This window comes from Eubalaena glacialis, chromosome 19 (assembly GCF_028564815.1).
Source record: "Eubalaena glacialis isolate mEubGla1 chromosome 19, mEubGla1.1.hap2.+ XY, whole genome shotgun sequence".
Lineage (NCBI taxonomy): Eukaryota > Metazoa > Chordata > Mammalia > Artiodactyla > Balaenidae > Eubalaena > Eubalaena glacialis.
In genome coordinates this window covers 27916844-27934919 of record NC_083734.1, presented here as the reverse complement: position 1 = coordinate 27934919, position 18076 = coordinate 27916844, and the positions used below count along the sequence as shown (strand labels likewise).

The 18076-nt window shown below is 49.0% G+C and overlaps 1 protein-coding gene across 5 annotated transcripts in view; it reads left to right on the top strand.

Moving 5' to 3' along the window:
* The first annotated feature begins 8007 nt into the window (after positions 1-8007).
* Positions 8008-18076, top strand: part of AKAP1 (A-kinase anchoring protein 1) — a 32722-nt gene continuing 22653 nt past the window's right edge. The window contains exons 1-2 of one of the 5 annotated variants that reach the window (XM_061175971.1): positions 8352-8372; positions 13674-13996. The gene's annotated coding sequence lies outside the window, so the exon portion shown is untranslated. Of the gene's footprint in view, positions 8122-8165; positions 8373-8964; positions 9079-13597; positions 13997-18076 lie in introns of those variants that run through there. The other 4 variants (XM_061175969.1, XM_061175972.1, XM_061175970.1 and 1 more) reach the window with 4 other exon arrangements.

Below are 18076 nucleotides of genomic sequence, written 5' to 3'. Positions count from 1 at the left end.
ATTCTCTGGCTTTTATGATGTGGCATTTCTTTTTTAATAAACCACTTTCCCACAGGGCCCTGCCTAAATTTTTCTTCTGATTTTGATATAAAAAAATAAGGAATATTTTTAAAGAAAATAAATCAATTTCAAAACCACTTCCCAAACACTAACAAATTTTTTTTCCTTGTTTGTCTCTAGTTGTTGTTTATGTAGAGAAATTCTTTAATTCTGAACTTGTCACTTAGCATTTTGTTAAAAAATGTTTCCATGCTTTCATGTAGTGATAATAATTGTCACTTTAGGAATCATGTAATATTCCAACAAGTTTTTATTCATATCATAATTTAGCTAACCATTTGTTTATTACTAGACATTTAAGCTGTTTCTCTATTTTTAGCCATTCTACAGAAAATGGCAATGAAGAACTTGATGTATATGGATTTTGCTTTTCTTTTGAATCAGTTCCCTTGGAATAATTTTCTTGAAATCTGGTTATTGGGTCAAATGATATGAACGTTTTTTACGACTCTTGTTAATAATTACTAAATTGCTTTCCAAAAGGTTGAACAAATTCACAAAGCCATGCCTCAACTCCGCAGCATAATTGCTGAGGTTTTCAGGGAGGGGCAAGCAATACTAGAGGTCTGTTAGGTGTTCCCCTGTCAGGTAGAAGAAACCACTCTATTACCGGTCCTATTACCTTACTTAAGAAGAAAGACAGGGCTTCCCTGGTGGCACAGTGGTTAAGAATCTGCCTGTCATGCAGGGGACACGGGTTCGTGCCCTGGTCCGGGAAGATCCCACATGCCCCAGAGCAACTAAGCCCACGAGCCACAGCTACTGAGCCTGCGCTCTAGAGCCTGTGAGCCACAATTACTGAGCCCGAGTGCCACAAGTACTGAAGCCCACGCACCTAGAGCCTGTGCTCCGCGACAAGAGAAGCCACCGCGATGAGAAGCCCACGCACCGCAACTAAGAGTAGCCCCCAATCTCCGCAACTAGAGAAAGCCCACACGCAGCAACAGACCCAACACAGTCAAAAATAAATAAATAAATAATAAATATTAAAAATAAAATGTTTCTCTTTGCCCAGGAAATGGTCAAAGACCCGAAGATAACTGAAAAAAATTAAATTAAATTAAATTAAAAAAAAAGAAGAAGAAGAAAGGCAGTCTAATAACAACAGTATTACAGAACTGCTCAGCTATCTCATCTACCAGGCGCCGGCACTTTCCATGCATTCTCTCTAATACTCAGAATAACCCTGGCAAATTAGATCTTACTGCCCCTCATTTTACAGATGAGGAAAGGGTGGGAAGAGAGGTTTGATAACTTGCCCGAGGGTCATACAGCAAGTTAGTACTGAAATGAGGATTTGAACCCTGTGTTTTATCATTGCTATACCACACTGCATTTCACGCCACTGATTTCTGAAGCAGCCACGGAATCTCACCAATTATTGATAGATACCTCCTAACTCATAAATCGGCTGTAATGGGACTTCCCTGGTGGCACAGTGGTTAAGAATCCGCCTGCCAATGCAGGGGACGTGGGTTTGAGCCCTGGTCCGGGAAGATCCCACATGCCACAGAGCAACAAAGCCCGTGTGCCACAACTACTGAGCCTGTGCTCTAGAGCCCGCGAGCCACAACTACTGAGCCTGCGTGCCGCAACTACTGAAGCCCGCACGCCTAGAGCCCATGCTCCGCAACAAGAGAAGCCACTGCAATGAGAAGCCTGCGCACCGCAAAGAAGAGTAGCCCCCGTTCACCGCAACTAGAGAAAGCCTGTGCACAGCAACGAAGACCAATGCAGTCAAAAATAAATAAATAAATAAATAAATAAATAAATAAATAGGCTGTAAAATGGAATATGACATAACAGATGTGGTGGGTTAAACATGTCCCCAGTTCTCTGCCTCTTCTCCCACCCAGAGGTGGAGTCTATTGGCGCTTCCCTTGAACCTGGGCTGGCCTGGTGACTTATTTCGACCAGTAGAATGCAGCACAAGTGATGCTGCCTAGGTCTGGACCTAGGTCTTAAGACACCTGGCAGATTCAGCCTTCATCCTCTTGGAACCCCAAGCCACTATATAGACATGTTCCACTTCCTTGCTGGAGAGACAACGAGGAGGGAGAGGTAAATGCCTGGCCAGCCCAGCTGTTCCAGCCATCTCACCTCAGGCACCAGACATGTGAGTGACGCCATCTTGGATCCTCCAATCTCAGTTGAGTCATCCGCCAACAACATCTGGAGCAGAAACAAACCCTCCTGATGAGCTGACAATCAATGGTTGCTGTTTTATTTAAATTTATTTATTTAATTTATTTAATTTTGGTTGTGTTGGGTCTTCGTTGCTGCGTGTGGGCTTTCTCTAGTTGTGGCGAGCGGGGGCTACTCTTCATTGCAGTGCGCGGGCTTCTCATTGTGGTGGCTTCTCTCATTGTGGAGCACAGGCTCTAGGCGTGTGGGCTTCAGTAGTTGTGGCTCATGGACTTAGTTGCTCTGTGGCATGTGGGATCTTCCCGGACCAGGGATCGAACCTGTGTCCCCTGCATTGGCAGGCAGATTCTCAACCACTGCGCCACCAGGGAAGCCCTCAATGGTTGTTTTAAGCCATTTCAGTTTGGGGGTGAATTGATACGCAACAATAGAACTAAAGCAATACATTTTATTTTGGTGAATGTCAAATGCAGAAGGAGTACCAATGATATAGTCAAGCTTCTTTAACCCTAACACAAGCAGAATGAAACTCGTTGACATTTACCACCTCTCCTCCCACCTCTGTACTGACCTCTGTCACAGCCCTGATCCCGCTGTACACAGCGTTTGTGTACATTCACGTCTGCCTTCCCTACCACATTGGGGGTATTCACCTTGGTAACAACAACACCCTACACAATGCCTGGCACAAAATAGTTGTTAATACATATTTGTTGAATGAACCTTGACTTGCTCTTGATTGATTGATGAAAGAACTTGAAATGCAATAATTGTTTTATTCTTGGGCTCAGCACTGTGCAAAGTATTTTATGCTGAATATCTCATTTAATTGTCACAACGATCCCATGAAGTAGGTCTTATTATTATCCTCATTTTACAGATGAGGAAACAGAGTCTAGGCAAAGTTCCTTGAGGTCACAAGTGTACCTGTGCTGAGCAAGGCAATGCTTTAGGCTTTGGCAGCAATTAGATGAATGAAGCCACTTCAGTATGGTGCCCAAAACCGTCAGGCGTCTGGTTGGATGACTGTGTCATGGTAGACAGCACTCGCTCTGTGAAGGCTGCCTCCCAACTACAGGAATGTCATGGAGGGTTGTGCAGGTCAAGTTCTGCACAAGGGCATCCAGCCCAAGGGCAAGTAGGGACTGAAATCCAGGCTGTGCTATTGCACTGTGCTCACCATGGTGCCTGGCACAGAGCTGTCTGTCGGGGGGAAGGGACCCTTGTTACCTAATCTGCACAATGCCACTGGGTAGACTAGTGATAGTCCTGGGCAGAATGTGCTAGTCTATGGGAAACCTGAATGCCTGATCAAACAGAAGACAGAGATGACTAAGAAACTTGCCAGGTTTTAGAATGGATAGAGCAAGGAAATGGTTCCAGAGAAATAGCAGAGGGTATGCGGAGGCTGAGGGCAATGGAAAATTTGAGGGGGGTCTGAGCCCCCATAGTGCTATGTGCTCTGCCCCATCCCTCCTAGAGGTGGGTCACCTTGACTAAATGTCTCATCCCCAGGGAAGTTCCTGTCTCTCTGCAGTTACTTGAGACTTCCGGATCTTGCTGTTTCAGACCATCCCAGCTGCAGTGGTGCACAGCAAGGTATGCAAACTAACAAAAATATTTCATAAAGATTATTAACCTTACCAGAGAGGGCTCACTGCAATTTTTCTTACAGAGTCCAAGCAATTCAAACATTCATACAGCACCCAGCATGTGTGGCCTTACGGATCCCAATAGTTGGCCCCAAAGAGATGCCTCTCATGGAACAAAATGAGGTAGGTAACAGTCTATCTATAGAAGATTTAATTGCTTCTCTATATGCACGAGCTTGGCTATAGTTGAAGGACCTAAATTGGTTTGGGGTAGAATTTCACCCTGTCTGGAGTAGCTTGCAGAGTTTCTCAGGCTCCACTTCAAAACTGGAAGAAGCTGGGAAGAGTGGAGGGGGTTCTGGGAAATGGCCAACCTGCCAGACACCCACTGAACAGAACCAGAATTAAGATCTTAAATATGTAGCTGGAAAATTCCCAAGAACTATGTAGTGGTGATGGTGTCAGAGCCTGGGTAGTGCCTATTTGAGGCCCTTTCATCATAGCCACTTGGATGAGGCCTCTGCCTTGTGAAGCCATGGCACCTTGGGTCCAGATGGGAGGAAGGGGACAGCCACCTTTTATCAACTACTGAATGACTTCACATTCTCTTGTACCACCTGGCATCCGTGGGTTCAAGAAAGAAGGGCACTGTATCAGTTTCTTAGGGCTGCTGTGACAAAGTACCACCAACTGGATGGCTTAAAACAATAGAAATGTATTGTCTCACAGTATAGGAGTGATTAAGTCCAAAATCAAGATGTTAGCAGGCTCTGTTCCCTCTGAAGCCTGCAGGGGAATCCTTCCTTGGCTCTTACTTGCTTCTGGTGGTTTGTGGGCAATCTTTGGCATTCCTTGGCTTATAGATGCATAAATCCAATCTGCTGTCATCACATGATGTTCTCTCTGTTTCCCTGTCTTCACATGGCCATCTTCTTATAAGGACACCAGTCATATTGCATTAGGGGTCCAATCTACTCCAGTTATGACCTCAGCTCAACTAATTACATCTGCAACAGCCGTATTTCCAAATAAAGTCACATTCAGAGGTACTGGGGGTTAGGACTTCATCATTATCTTTTTTTTGGCGGGGGGCCACAATTCAATCTATAGCAGCCACGTTCCTGTATAAAACTGCTCTCTGGATCCCTAGATCCGCCTCTAGTATACTGAACTGGTTAACCCATGGGTTCCGAGCCAGATTTCTTGGGTTAAAAACTTTGTCTCTGCTGCTGTGTGACTGAGGTTTGTGGAGGTTAGAATAAGGTGCTGTGAACGGCGCTGTGTGTTAAGTGCTCATTAAGTATTAGCCATTAGTGTTGTTACTTCCCAACTCTTTCCATTGACTTCCCTAGAAGGAGATCATTTATTCTTCCCTGCAGACACACATGTCCTGGGGCAGAACCAAATGCTTCTGCAGTTTAAGGGAACAGGGAGTGGGATGGAGAGTAAGAGAGGTTTGTTTCACTTTGTTCGGGGTGTTATATTAATCTAATGAGACAAAAACAATATATTAAAAAAAAAACTTATTTCCACAGAAAATACCATACTTATAAAACTATGTGAGCAATTTCAGGGAGCTCATGGACATCCAGAAGCTTGGGCAACCTAGCTTAAAATCCCTGCCTTAAGCAGGCTTTTGCCCATTATGAGCTCATGTTAGAGTTTAAGTCTAATAGTAGAATCCTATTTTCCTCATGGCCACGTTCTTAGACTCACATTCCATCCTCACCTCCCTTCTCATTCCTCTATCTTCTAATCTCATACTAGGATCACTCTTTGACCTCTGAACTGCCCTGACCTTGTGGCCACCTCCTCAGCCACAGCTGCTGGGCTGATTTCTAGTTGTGATTACAGTTAATCTGTGTTCTCACCTCTCCCCCTTGGACTTGAGTCTTGTACCTTCCCTAGTGTTCCCGTTCTCCCACTCCTCTTTTCTCCCCTCATTCCTTTTATCCTGGCAGGCTTTGCCCTCATCCCCAGGCATAGATATGACTGACATCTCTGCCTTCTTTGCCCCTGCTTTCTGTCCCTCCTTCTCATAACCATACTCATAGCCCCATCTCCCTCTTTCTTCCTCTTCCTCCCCTCTGCCTCCGTCCCCCCATTTTTTCCTGCCACCTTTCCAGGTCTCACCCCCCTGGCATCATTTTTTCAGTTTCTTCCTTGTGGACATTTCCTACCTCCACCACCACCAGGGCATTGCCTTCCTTTAAAATATCCACTTTTTACATGGTTTTCAATACATACTTGTATTTCCCATCCACTCCTCTGAGCCCAAGTCCTCTGAGCTGCAGGCTTGCATATCCAGCTTAATTACTATTTGCACTTGGATGTTACGAAAACACTACAAACTTAATGGGTCCAAAATGAAATGAATGATTCTCTGCCCCCATCTTCCCCCGTCTCAATAAACTGTACCCCATTTCACACAGTAACTCAGGCCAGAGGAAGCATTGCTCCCTCTTCTTTACCCCCAACAACATGAGTGAGTCTTGTTGCTACTACTTCTAAAATCTGTCTTGAGTCCAAAGCAGTCTCTTCATGTTCACTGCCATGACTCTCGGCTCAGCCAACATCATTTCTCACCTGGACCACTGCACCAGCCTCCCAACTGGTCTCACTGCTTCTATGCTAGTTTTCCTCTAGCCCATTCTTTCCACAGCAGCTACAGCTCCCATTTCCAAACAGAAATTATACTGTGTCACTCTCTACTTAACCCTCTTTAATGGCTTCCCATTCATTCACTAAACATATTTTTACTGAGTGCCCTCGATGTGCCATACCCTCAACAATGCCTCCACTCACGAAGTAAAAGAAATATGTAGTATGTAGATAGTGGTAAATGCTGTGAAGAAAAATAAAGAAGGCGTGAAGGACAGGGAACTGTGTGTGTGTGTGTGTGTGTGTCTTTACAGTTATTAAACAGGGACTCCAAGGAAGGTTTCACTGAGACTGAGTAGGTGATCTTTGAGCAAAGGACTTGAAAGAGGTGAGGGAGTTGAGCTCTGCAGAATATTCCAGTTGGAGGGAATAGCAAGTGCAAAGGCCCTGGGGTAGAAGTATGCCTGAGAGCTAAACAGAGTAGAAGAAAATCTAAGCTTTACTATGGTTTATAAAGTGGTCCAGTTCCCTCACACCCCCCACCCCCCAAAAAATACCCTCCTCCCTTTATAGTCTCCAACCTTCTTTTCTAGCACTCTCCCCACCTCACTGTAGTCCATCCACACCAATCTAGTTCAGCAAACGCTGTTTCCTGCAACACAGGCAGTGTTGCTGCCTCTGCTGGAATACTCCCCAACCCTTATTCTCAAGTACAATTTGCAAGGCCAGCTCCTTCTCATCAAGTAGGTTTCAGTTTAAGTTTCACCTTAGGCCTTTTTGAACCACAGAACCTAAAATAGGTCTCTTGTTATTTCTTTCCTGATTGTTTCCTTCATGTCCCTAATCACACCATGCAATTGGGATTCATATACATATATGAACTTATACTTACAACTCAATAGGTATCTCATCATCATTTAAATTTGCATTTGATAACTAGTTAGGATTAACCATGTTTCCAAGTAATAGTTCTTAGCATTATCTCTTTTCACTTAAAGTCCCTATGTCTCTGGCCAGCTGGAACCCCACCCTGTTCACCTGTTTGGGGGCAATTTATTTTCCCAAGTTTCCTCAGGGAGTCACTGATAGATCATGATGACTATCTCTTGGCAGGAATTATTCCAAAACCCAACCCCCTTTAGAGGAAAGTTTATTTCACTTCGACATCACCAAGTTGTGAAAATGCCAAGAATGCCGCATTTGAGTGGAGCCACGTAATCCCGTTACGCAGTTATTATCGTGCTATTATTAATATCACTAAATCATGCGTACAATGTAATGATGAATTACATTGAATATATCTATATAATATAGATCTATATTCTATCTATAATATATAGTATATATAGGCAAGGGAGGCAAGAGGAGCCCTGCGCATCACCTGCCCCTCTGCCTTTTCCAGGGGCCTCTCTATACAGAGCCAGGCAGATGGTCTAACTGGCCCCTCGCGATCTCCCACACCCGAGGCTGGCGAACTCGCGCAGGGCTGGGGTGCCAGAGCTTCGAGGTTCGTAGGTGGGGGAGGAGCGAGGGGCGTTCCGAAGACTCCAGCCAGCCCTCTTTCCCGAGCCCAGCCGAGATTACAGCTCATCTCGCGAGAGCCTGAGCAAGGCCCGGCTGCGGGCGGCGGGGGCGGGATGTTGGCGGAACACTCTAGACCGCGCCCCCTCTGGCGCAGCTGGCAGAGGCGCTGGCGGGAGCGGCTGGCGGCGCGCACGCGCAGGTGAGCCGGGAAGGCGCGGGGGCACGAGGGCGGGGGGCGGGGCCTTGCGTCGCGCCGCGGGCACGTCTCTGCGCGTCCTCAGTATTTAATGTCTCTGTGTTCCACGGGTCTGGGCGAGCACGTGGGGGAGCGGTCTGAGTGCAACGCTGCGGGACCGGCCTGGCAGCGGGGCAGAGGCGGGGCGGGGGCCGAGGGGCCGGGGGGCGGCGGCGGCGCGAGGACTCTGCATCCCGACGGTCGCCGAGGATCTGGTAAGTTGGGGCCGCAGGGAGCGGCTGAACTGGGGACCACCTGCCGGGGCCCCGAGGGCGGCGCCGCTGGGGTGATGGTGAGCCTAGGGTGCAGGTGCAGGGTGCGTCGCGTGCTCCAGGACTCACGGGGTGCGAGGCTCCCGACGCTGAGGGCGTGCAGAGGGGTTCCGGCCCGTCGCCTGCTGTCAAGCAGGCCCTTTCTCTTTCGTCGCCTGCGCGCCCCCTTGTCCTTCTCCGCCGGGCTCTTGCTGACAAATCGCGTGTGCTTGGCTGGGGCCGCGCTCTGCAGCCGCGCGGTGTTCCCCACGCGCGTCACCATCCTCAGGGGCGGGAAGCGAGGGCGCGACGCCCGGGATACCCCTCTGCGGCTTAACTTTCCCTGAGCGCGCACACTCTCCCGAGAGACGGACCTGAGTGTGTTCCACCCAAGGTCGCCCAACCCCACACGCGTTTACTTTTCAAAGGTCGTGTGTACCCAGTCTGAGCCGGGAGAGGCGCCGGCGGGCGGGCTGTGGGCAGGGCCAGGTGCTCACAAGGGCGAGGAAGTGTCCCAAGGCCTGCGGGCACTCCTTCCCCCCTCCTGAGGGATTGGAGTTGAATTGGTCACTTCAGGAACCTCGCCCAGCTTCTGGGCCCCTTCATCTCGCCCGGGGGTGCTCCCCACCGAGGCCGGCGGTGGCAAACCGGAGCTGGTAGCTCTGCCCCTGTGAGTTCAGTGCGGCGAACCAGGGGAAGGGGCTCGGTTTGCAGAACCGGGAGAATGAGCTAGGATAGGTCGTGATTGGAACCCTGTTGCGGGCGGAGGGAAACCGTTTGAACCGAGTTGGGGTCCCGATGTAAAAGGCTTGGTGTCTCTCAAGAGGATTAGCTTTTGCAGCCCCTTAAAGGGTGTCATAGAGGCAGAGGCTGTCCTGTTCCGTGTGCCCGCTGACTTAATGCCCGCGGGCTTGTGTGTCACGTGTCGGGCTCCGCCTGCACCCACCTCCGGTCCTCGGGCAGGAGGGACCACGCTAGTTTCGGGGTTCGGATCAAAGTGTGTTTGGGCAGGCCTGGGTCTGGACGCCTTGGGGGCGGGCTTTCACCAGTTTTACTATTTTGTGCCCTTGGGTGCGGTTCCTCCCATTTCCCCTCCAAGGAAGGCATGAGAGACGGGTAGGAGCTGTTGGTGGTGGGTGGTGCCGAATCGACCTGGGACTGCTTGGAAGCCCTGGGAGTTTCTCGGTCTCCCTTCTCCGCGGAGATGCAGAGGTTGGCCGGCGCCTTCTTGCCCCCCGGCCTCCGCTAACACAAACCCGGTGCACTTAACTCCAGGTGTGAGAGGAGGCCTCTCAAGTCGGGTAGGGTGTGTGGGCAGGACAATTAGGTTAAACTAGCCATCTTTCCCCTATGAAGTTCAGGCTGCTTGGTGTTTAAATTTATTTCCTGCAGGGAAATCTGGGTTGCTGGACACTTGGTACGGTCATATCTGTTGGTTGGTTTGCTATCCAAGCCCCCCACCCCCTTTGTCGAAATTATTGATCAAGAAACACCATTCACAAGAAGCTATTAATTCTGGCAACTAGTAACCTTACCTTGCTACCCTGTTATTGTAACTAAGGCCTTCCCAAATTAGTTTTTTTTCTTAAATTCTATTTAGAAGTTTGGGCTCTTAGTAAGCACCACCCACCCTCTTTGCTCTTAAAGGTACAGAGCATCTTTGAAATGCAGAAAGGGCAGCATGGTTTGACCATTTATCAGATTCCTCTTTCTTGAAGTTCAGATGGTTCACCTGCTGATTATTTAAGACTTTCTCAGCACTGGAAACCAGTGAAGTAATTTTGGGGGAGCTTTTCTGACTTGTGTTGAACCTTTCCTCTTGAACCTCAAAACTAGTTTTGTGGGTTCTGGGTAGTAATTCCTGGGTATATTCTCGGATGAAGAATGGCCCTAGGCTAGAGTAGGTTCTTTGGGTCCTACAGGTATGCAAATCTTTGAAGCCTTTGTGCCTACCTGGATTAAATAGGCTCTATTGTCATATGTATTGTCAGGTGATGGCCCAGAGGTTGCAGGTAACTGATCCCCTCCCAGCCTGTGAGTGAGACTGGTCTACTGTCTAGCTGGAGCCCTTTGTGTGAATATCATTTCCTCCTCCCAGCTGTTTCTAGGAAGTACACTCAAACTTGGCCACTGCAGGGTGACAGTGAAGGTGTCTGTTGGAAGTGGCTGCTCAGGTGCCAAGGGGATGTGTCTCCAGTATAAGGTTGCTCAGCATCAATATTTTAAAGTAATTTGTTTTGCTCTACCTGGTAACCCAAATTATTCTTGGGCTGTGAACCCAGGCCGGGTTATAACCATTGTTTGTGGGTGAAGGCTAGTTTTAGGCTTTTCAGTTGTTCTCTCATCCTAAAGACAAATTAAGATAATATTTGTGGGGCATGGCACTGTGCCTGGTACATGATGGGTGCTCAAGCATTGATTCCCCCCCCCCTTCCTAAAGAGTCTCTGAGACTGACTTTAAGTTTCCCTTGAATCTGTTAAGTGACTTGAATTTTAATAAAAGTACCCTACTCCCCAACCTCTGACCTGGAAACTTGGTTGGAAGGAGGGGGAAAACAAATTGGCTTCCCCACAGTTTGCCAGCCAGCCTCCTGGCTCAAGCCTACAACACCCCATGTGCCTGGTGAGCTGGTGCCTTCCAGCCCGTTCTCGCCAGGCTCCTCCTTCCTAATCTTCCCTGTGAGTCTAGAATGAGTGGGCTTCTCTGCAGTTTGGACTGCTGTGCTCTTGTGGGGAAGTTTTGGGTGTGAGTTAATACCTTCAGCTTGCCTTTCTAGGGAGTTTTCTTCTGCTCTGGGCAGGTGGTGGTGGGTCCTTATGGGCCTCTTATCCCACTGAAATCATTTCATACTGTTTGAGTTGCTAATCTTTGTGGGATGTATTTTAATCCTAAACCTTCATTTCTAGGGCAGGTTGTTTCTTCCACATCCCTTTCTGGTGTAATGTCTCACACAGGTTTCACCTTTGATCATTTAACATCAAGTACCCATTGTGTGTGGCATTTCCACCGAGCAAACCTGCTGGCCCTCGTACCTAGTTTTAAACTTGGGCCGTGTAAAACAGTGACAGTGTTTCGGGTAGGACAGAGTAGCTGGAGAAGTAGCTGGTGGGGACAAGGAAACTAAAATTGAGGGGACACCTCTTCCTTGATAGTTACTCTGGGAGGTGAGTTACAAACAAACGCCTCCCTAATCCTTTAATCCTGACACCTCTGAGTGCAGTTGAGGAGGGTGAAGCTAGAGTTCATTCGGGATTGTTTCAATGGCTAATAAAAAATACAAATAGAGGGATAGAGAAACCGACAAGTGTGGGTTTGGACTTAAACTAGGTCCTCTGGAGGGCTTTTGTGAGAAGGACAAGGAGTCATCAAGTCCATGGGCTTTTCACCTAATCTTTCTGTTGCTTTCTAAGCAGATTGTTGCAGTAAAAGAATGTGTGTTATCATTCAGCATTCTGAGGACTGGCTTTCAGTTATAAGGAACTTTCGAGGTGTCCTTTTCCTCCTCCTAAATGGTTCTACTAAGTGGTCTTTGTTCTGTCCAGTTCTTGCCATCTGAATGTTTCTACAGCTCGGTTTGATAAGTTTGCAGCAGTTGACAGTAAACATTCTGTCCCCATCTGGTAGTACAGCCTTGCTGCCTTCACTTAGCCGGTCCTCACTGAGGCCCATGTACTTAGAACAAAGCAGGGCCCCAGAAGAGTTCTGGAAGTAAAGGTATGCAGTGCTGAGGGCTGATGAGGCTTGTTTCACCCTGGGCTTAGCTAGCAAGAGCCCTGGATTGGGGGTTTTGGGTGGGGTGGAGGTTGAGATCTGGGTGCCGCTTTCAGGGTTGAAACCTGGCTGGGGTTCCAGGCAGGTCTGTTGGTCCTCAGGGTCTTAGTTTCTTCAGCTGGTGAAAGAAGGTTGCTCAACATCAAAGGCATTCAGATTGTGCCCCTAAGAGCCCTGGAGTTAGTCAGCCCCTTAGGGCTGCTGGGAGGTAGAGTTGCCTGCAGGGTTGTGTATGGGAGGCAGGGTGTGTTTGGGCTGGGGATGCCTGGGTAGTACAAGCCAAAGTCTAAGAAAAAAATGACAATCCACTGTTTTAGGTGCATTTGAAGTTCACTTAACTCTAAGGTGCTACTGTACTAAATATTTTTATTTTTTACAATATCTTTATTCTCCTAAATCTGTCTTTAGGGTTGAGGGTCTAGAGCTGCCTTGTCCTGTAGAGTAGCTACTAGTTATGTGTAGCTAGTTAAATATAAATTTTTTAAAGCATTAAGTAAAATTAAAAAATTAGTTCCTTGGTGACAGTAGTCACATTTCAAGTGCTCAGTAGCTTCATGTGGCCAGTGGCTGTAGTACTGGACAGTGCAGGTTCTGGAACATTTTCATCATCACAGAAAGCTCTGTTGGACAGCACTGGACTTAGTTCTTTGCCCAACTCTAAAAGCTTCATTGTCTCGCCTTGTAAAGCATCATGTGTTTGGGCTTAGTCTTCCATATTCCACAAACCCAAGAGCTTTGGTAACAAGTTATTTATCAGCTCTCTCCATGGCATGTTCGGAACAAGTTCCGGTCTGCCAGCTTGGAGGGCAGTGATCAATTATGAAACAGTTTGAGAAAGGAGTGTAGTGAGGGGTCTCGGGATGGGAGTGTGAAGTGAAGGGGCCAGATGCTAAGCCTTTGGAAAGCTGTTTTGGCTTGAGAGCCTGTTTATCAGTGTAAAGGTCCTCGCTGGTTCTCCAAGGCATGTGCTCACTGGCCTTGGTCGTTAAGTCAGGAGACTTGCTATTTGGTCCTTCACTCACCTGATGACTTCCTGCAGGTCTCAGTGTGGGCCCTCTGCTGAACCAGGTTGCAGACACCTTACGGACAAGCCTCGTTTTCATTCTCCTCCGGTCCATCTCAGTGTTAGGAGGCCTGGCTTTACTGAAGGCCTCGGGGAGAGTTGGTCCCCAGTGGGGATCCCGAAGTGTTGGTGTGGGGCCGGCTCTGGGGAGTGGGCTTTATTTCCAGATGCCCCCATCTAGTCCTGGGTGTGCTTAGTTTGAACCCTGCTAGACTGGCCTTTGGCATATAATGTGAACTCTTTTTTTGGACCCCGACAGCAGAAGATGCATAACAGACACTTATTGAGCACCTACCGTATACCTGATAACTTAGCAGGGTTTTTGCACGTTATTCCCTTTTTATTCTCTCTCAGCCCTATGAGGTTAAGAATTCCTAGTTTGTGGACTTCCCTGGTGGCGCAGTGGTTAAGAATCCGCCTGTCAATGCAGGGGACCGGGTTCGAGCCCTGGTCTGGGAAGATTCCACATGCTGAGGAGCAACTAAGCCCGTGCGCCACAACTACTGAGCCTGCGCTCTAGAGCCTGGAGAACCACAACTACTAAAGCCCTCGCGCCTAGAGCCCGTGCTCCGCAACCAGAGAAGCCACTGCAATGAGAAGCCCGCGCACCGCAACGAAGAGTAGCCCCCGCTCGCCACAACTAGAGAAAGCCCGCGTGCAGCAGTGAAGACCCAATGCAGCCAAAAATAAATTAATTAAAAAAAAAAAAAGAATTTCTAGTTTGCGTATGTGGAAACGGAGGCCCTGAGGAAGGTAAGCTGATCCTAGGGCACAGGACTGGGCTGTCTTGGGGCTTAGATCAGGGTTCAGTATCTCTAGCTCCATGCTTAGAGGCTGTTTCTTGTTAACTGCCCCATTACCCCTCCATCCTCATCCAGAAAGTGAAACTGGGTTTTTAAAAGAATAAAATCCCACAAACTGAGTCAAACTGTTAGGTCATTACAGCCTCATTCAGCCCTAGGAGGGAGGTATTTGTATCCCATTTCTTTGGATATTGTCATTTTACAGGAAACAGAAGTTAAGGATCTTTAAGGCAAGTGTTTTATCAGAATTATGCAACCGTCCAGTGCCTTCGAGCTGCACAAGTAGTGACACCTGCACAAGTAGTGATTGTGACTAAGGGCAGACAGCCTCCTAGGCTACGTAACCATGCCTTAGGGCCTGGAAAACTGCTCTGAAGACTCTGGCTTAGTTTGGTCACCTGGTTGAAAAGGCAGCCTTGAAGTCACTCATTCCCTGGCTAATAATAGTGTGGCCTCTCAGACCTCACGCAGGGTTGCAAGACCATCCCCTGGCCTCAACAGGCCGTCGCCTGAGAGTAGCTCAGCTTGCTCCCTGTTGGAGCAGGCAGCAGGATCCTTCAAGCCCAGCCCTCAGCCCTCAGCACGCTGCCCTGCCCCCCGCCCCTTCCCTCCAGCCTTGGCCGGGAAGACAGATCTCCTGCCCCTCCCCCCTTCCTGACCCTCCTGAGAGATAGGAGTGGCTTGCCCTGAGCTGCACTGGGATGGGCGTGAGCTCGGTCTCTAGTGAGGAGAGGCCATGCTGAGACTAACCTCCTTGCTTTGTCCTTTGACTTTGGTGAGGCCCGCCCAGCCAAGCATGTGCTGTCCTGCTATTTTTAGCAAGTGGTATCCTTTAGGAGGGCCAAGTGCATGTGGCTTCAGTGTACGGGGCAGGTCCTGGTGCCAGAGCTGCTGCCTCTCCTAATCAGGGGAGGAAGGAGAATAAAGCCACCCTAGAGACTGTCATGGGGGATGTGTATGTGTGTGCGGCCACTTACGAGGTCCCTGGGCTGCCTTTTCTATCTGGACCTGTGGCAAGGACCCACCCCTGCCTCCTGGGCCAGGCAGGCATGTGACCGAGGCAGCCCAGTGAGCGGGCACTCCTAGGTCAGGATTGCTGTCCTAGGGAAGGACGACCCAGCAGCCGATTTCTCAGGAAATCACATTAGTTCTGTCTTCATGGGAAGTCACCCAACCTGAGGACAGGCCACTAAAAACTCTGTAAAACTATGAATCCGCGGCAGCCTGATAACTGGCATCCTCTGACTTAAGCCAAAATAAAACCACGAGAGAAGGCAAACCCATGCCCTTCAGCAGGAATTCTTACTGGAAAGCCACTGAGGCTGAAGAGATACGAAAAAGGGGTTTGACAAACAAGTTTTGTTCCTTGCTGCCCTCCTTTCTCCCCCCTTTCTTGTCCCTTCTTTCCTCTCACTTGGAGCTGCCAGCTCCAGCCCATCTCTCTTGTTTCTGATTAAGAAAGCTTAGAACCATATAAGGTCCTCTGTTGCCTATGGTTTATGTTGGCTGGAGAACAAGGTTGTTTTCGCAGAGTCCGATTCAAAGAAGTGGCAAGGACTTCTGTGGGGCTGTGTGTGTGTGTGTCTGTCTGTCTCTGTCTTCCATCCGCAACCACCCCCCCACCCCCCGGAGTGGGGCTGGGCCACCTTACTGGGACAGATTCATTTGATGGTGTGGAGGCGCTGTGGGTGAGGGCTTAGCTGTGGTCCTCCAAGGCTAACGACCCCAGGGCTTCCTGGCAGATGCATTCGCTGAGAACTCAGGGGACCTCTGTTGGCTCACACAGTATGTACCCGCCATGCTACCTGCCACAGAGGCACTCTGTCCTGGAGTGGATGCTGCAGTCATCTTCTGTTTATTCAGAAACTACAGTCCCCTGGCTCTTCGGGCAAGTTGGTCCCCTTCTCTGGAGGGGGTTGGGTGAACCTGTTCTTCCAGGTTCCTAACCTTCAGCGTGGCTTCTGTGCAGTGATGCTGGGGAGCAGTTTCTCTGGCAGCAGCCCTACAACCTCATCTTTGCCTCCCCTTCTTGCTGTCTCTTGAGTCAGCCAGGCTTGTTCCTGCCTTAGGTTGCTGGCACGTCTTCTCCCAGCTGGAACTTTCTCCCCCTCTCCTTTCCCTGTCCTCTCAAGATCTTGGCAGAGCTGCTCCTTGCTGTTCACTCTCCTGCCACCTCTGCAGAGAGACCTTCCCTGACCATTCTGTCTAAAGCTCCCCCTCTCCCAGGCACACTTTATCCAGCCTTCGTCAGCCTGGGTTCCTTGTTTAATCTACACAACACAGAAAGTGATTTGCTTTCTCAACTCTCCCAACTAGTACCATTCTGGATGCACAGGAGTATGGTTAATTCATTACATGCAGGGGATGCCTAGGGCTCAGCTGTCTGAATCTGTTGAGAGAGGCTGCAGGTTCCGGCGGCGTCTTTGCGGTATTATCTCGTCATCTGAAATGTGACTCCCTACCCCTCCCTCCACCTTTGTTTCTGGAGGGCTCCCCCACCTCCCCGCTCCCAACCCCAGTGGAACCTGGCTCGCTGTGGGTATTAAAATCTTTATTAAATGGCTAGCCCTGGGGGGTTCTGCTGCCTGATGCTGGCGAGACCTCAGCGGGCTGGGGAGATCATACGCCTTGTCTCTGAAAGGGTCTAGCTGTCAGTAAGCATGTTCTCTTTCTGATTGTTACTGTACATCAGCGGGGCAGTTGGGGGTTTCTGAAGGAAGATTGGTATCAGTTATTATGGGAAAATAAAGCAGTATAAGTTTGTACATAGATGAATTGGCACTAATACATGTTTGTTATAATGGTTAACAAGAAACATAAAGTTGTATGGTAGTAGAGCATCCACTGTAGTTAATACTTAAGAATGTATTTTTCTATCAAAGTGTTGCTTGTAGACAGATTTGACTTTTGACTCTGCTAAGGTTTGAAAGAACAGCCCTTTGCCCAGAGTGCTTCCCCACCCCACCCTGTTCTCTTCTAGAGGCAGCCGTCCTCCCTGCCATTTACCTCTACACAGTTGTCTCTTGGTCTCCTGGGGGATTTGTTCCAGGACCCCCGCAGATACCAAAATCTGTGGATGCTCAAATCCCTTACAGTCTCTATCCTCGGGTTCTGCATCCGTAGATAGGGAGGGCTGACTGTATTTCTAAATCGTATACTACTCCTTTTTTTCCTTCTTTCCTTTTTAAAAATATTATCTGTTTTGTTTTTCTGCTCTGGAAGATAAGGACTTGGCCCATTCCTACACTTTTCCCCCCCTCATCCTCTCAGTATAGAGGTAACCCAACATTTGGTTACATTACAGTGTTGTGATCTAAATATTGCTATGGCTGCAATCCATATTTCCTTTCTTGTCTCCCCCCTCCCTTCTCTTCTCCTAGTTAATTTCCTTTGTTTCCTTAGCTTGGTTTTCTTTGTATGTCTCACCAGTTCTCTGACTCTCCCCGGGGCCTTGGCCACTGCAGTCGATTGCCGGGAAGCTCCTCTCCGGAAGCTCCTCTCGTGCTTAAACTTACCGCAGACTCAGCAGTTCCGAGTCGCTCCTGGGAAGCATCCCCGGTCCCCTGGCTCTGCTTCCCCTGCATCCTGGGACTTCCTTCTCCCCTTCTCTTGTGTTGCTTCCTGGATTGGTGCCCCCCTCCTTTCTTGTTTTACTCCCTCGTCTTGGTGAGAAAGTGTGCGAGGGTGGGCAGCCAACCAGAAGCACGCTGATCTGTGCCCAAGGACAAGCCCCTTTGAAGGCAGGGGTCGGAGCTGTGCAGCTGAAGGCGGAGGGTTGGTGGAAAGACCGCAGAGACAACCAGGCCCCCAGGTCCGTTCTGCCACACCAGCAAAAGGCCAGGCTTTACTTCAGGAGTAGTTGAAATGAGAGGGGATCTGGACCTGGGTACCAAGTCGTGGTGAGAATGAAAGTCTGCCTGCTGAATGGGGCACCCCAGCCCCCTTGGCTGCCACAGCACTGCCATTAAAGCTAACGTCCTGGGGCTTCCCTGGTGGCGCAGTGGTTGGGAGTCTGCCTGCCGATGCAGGG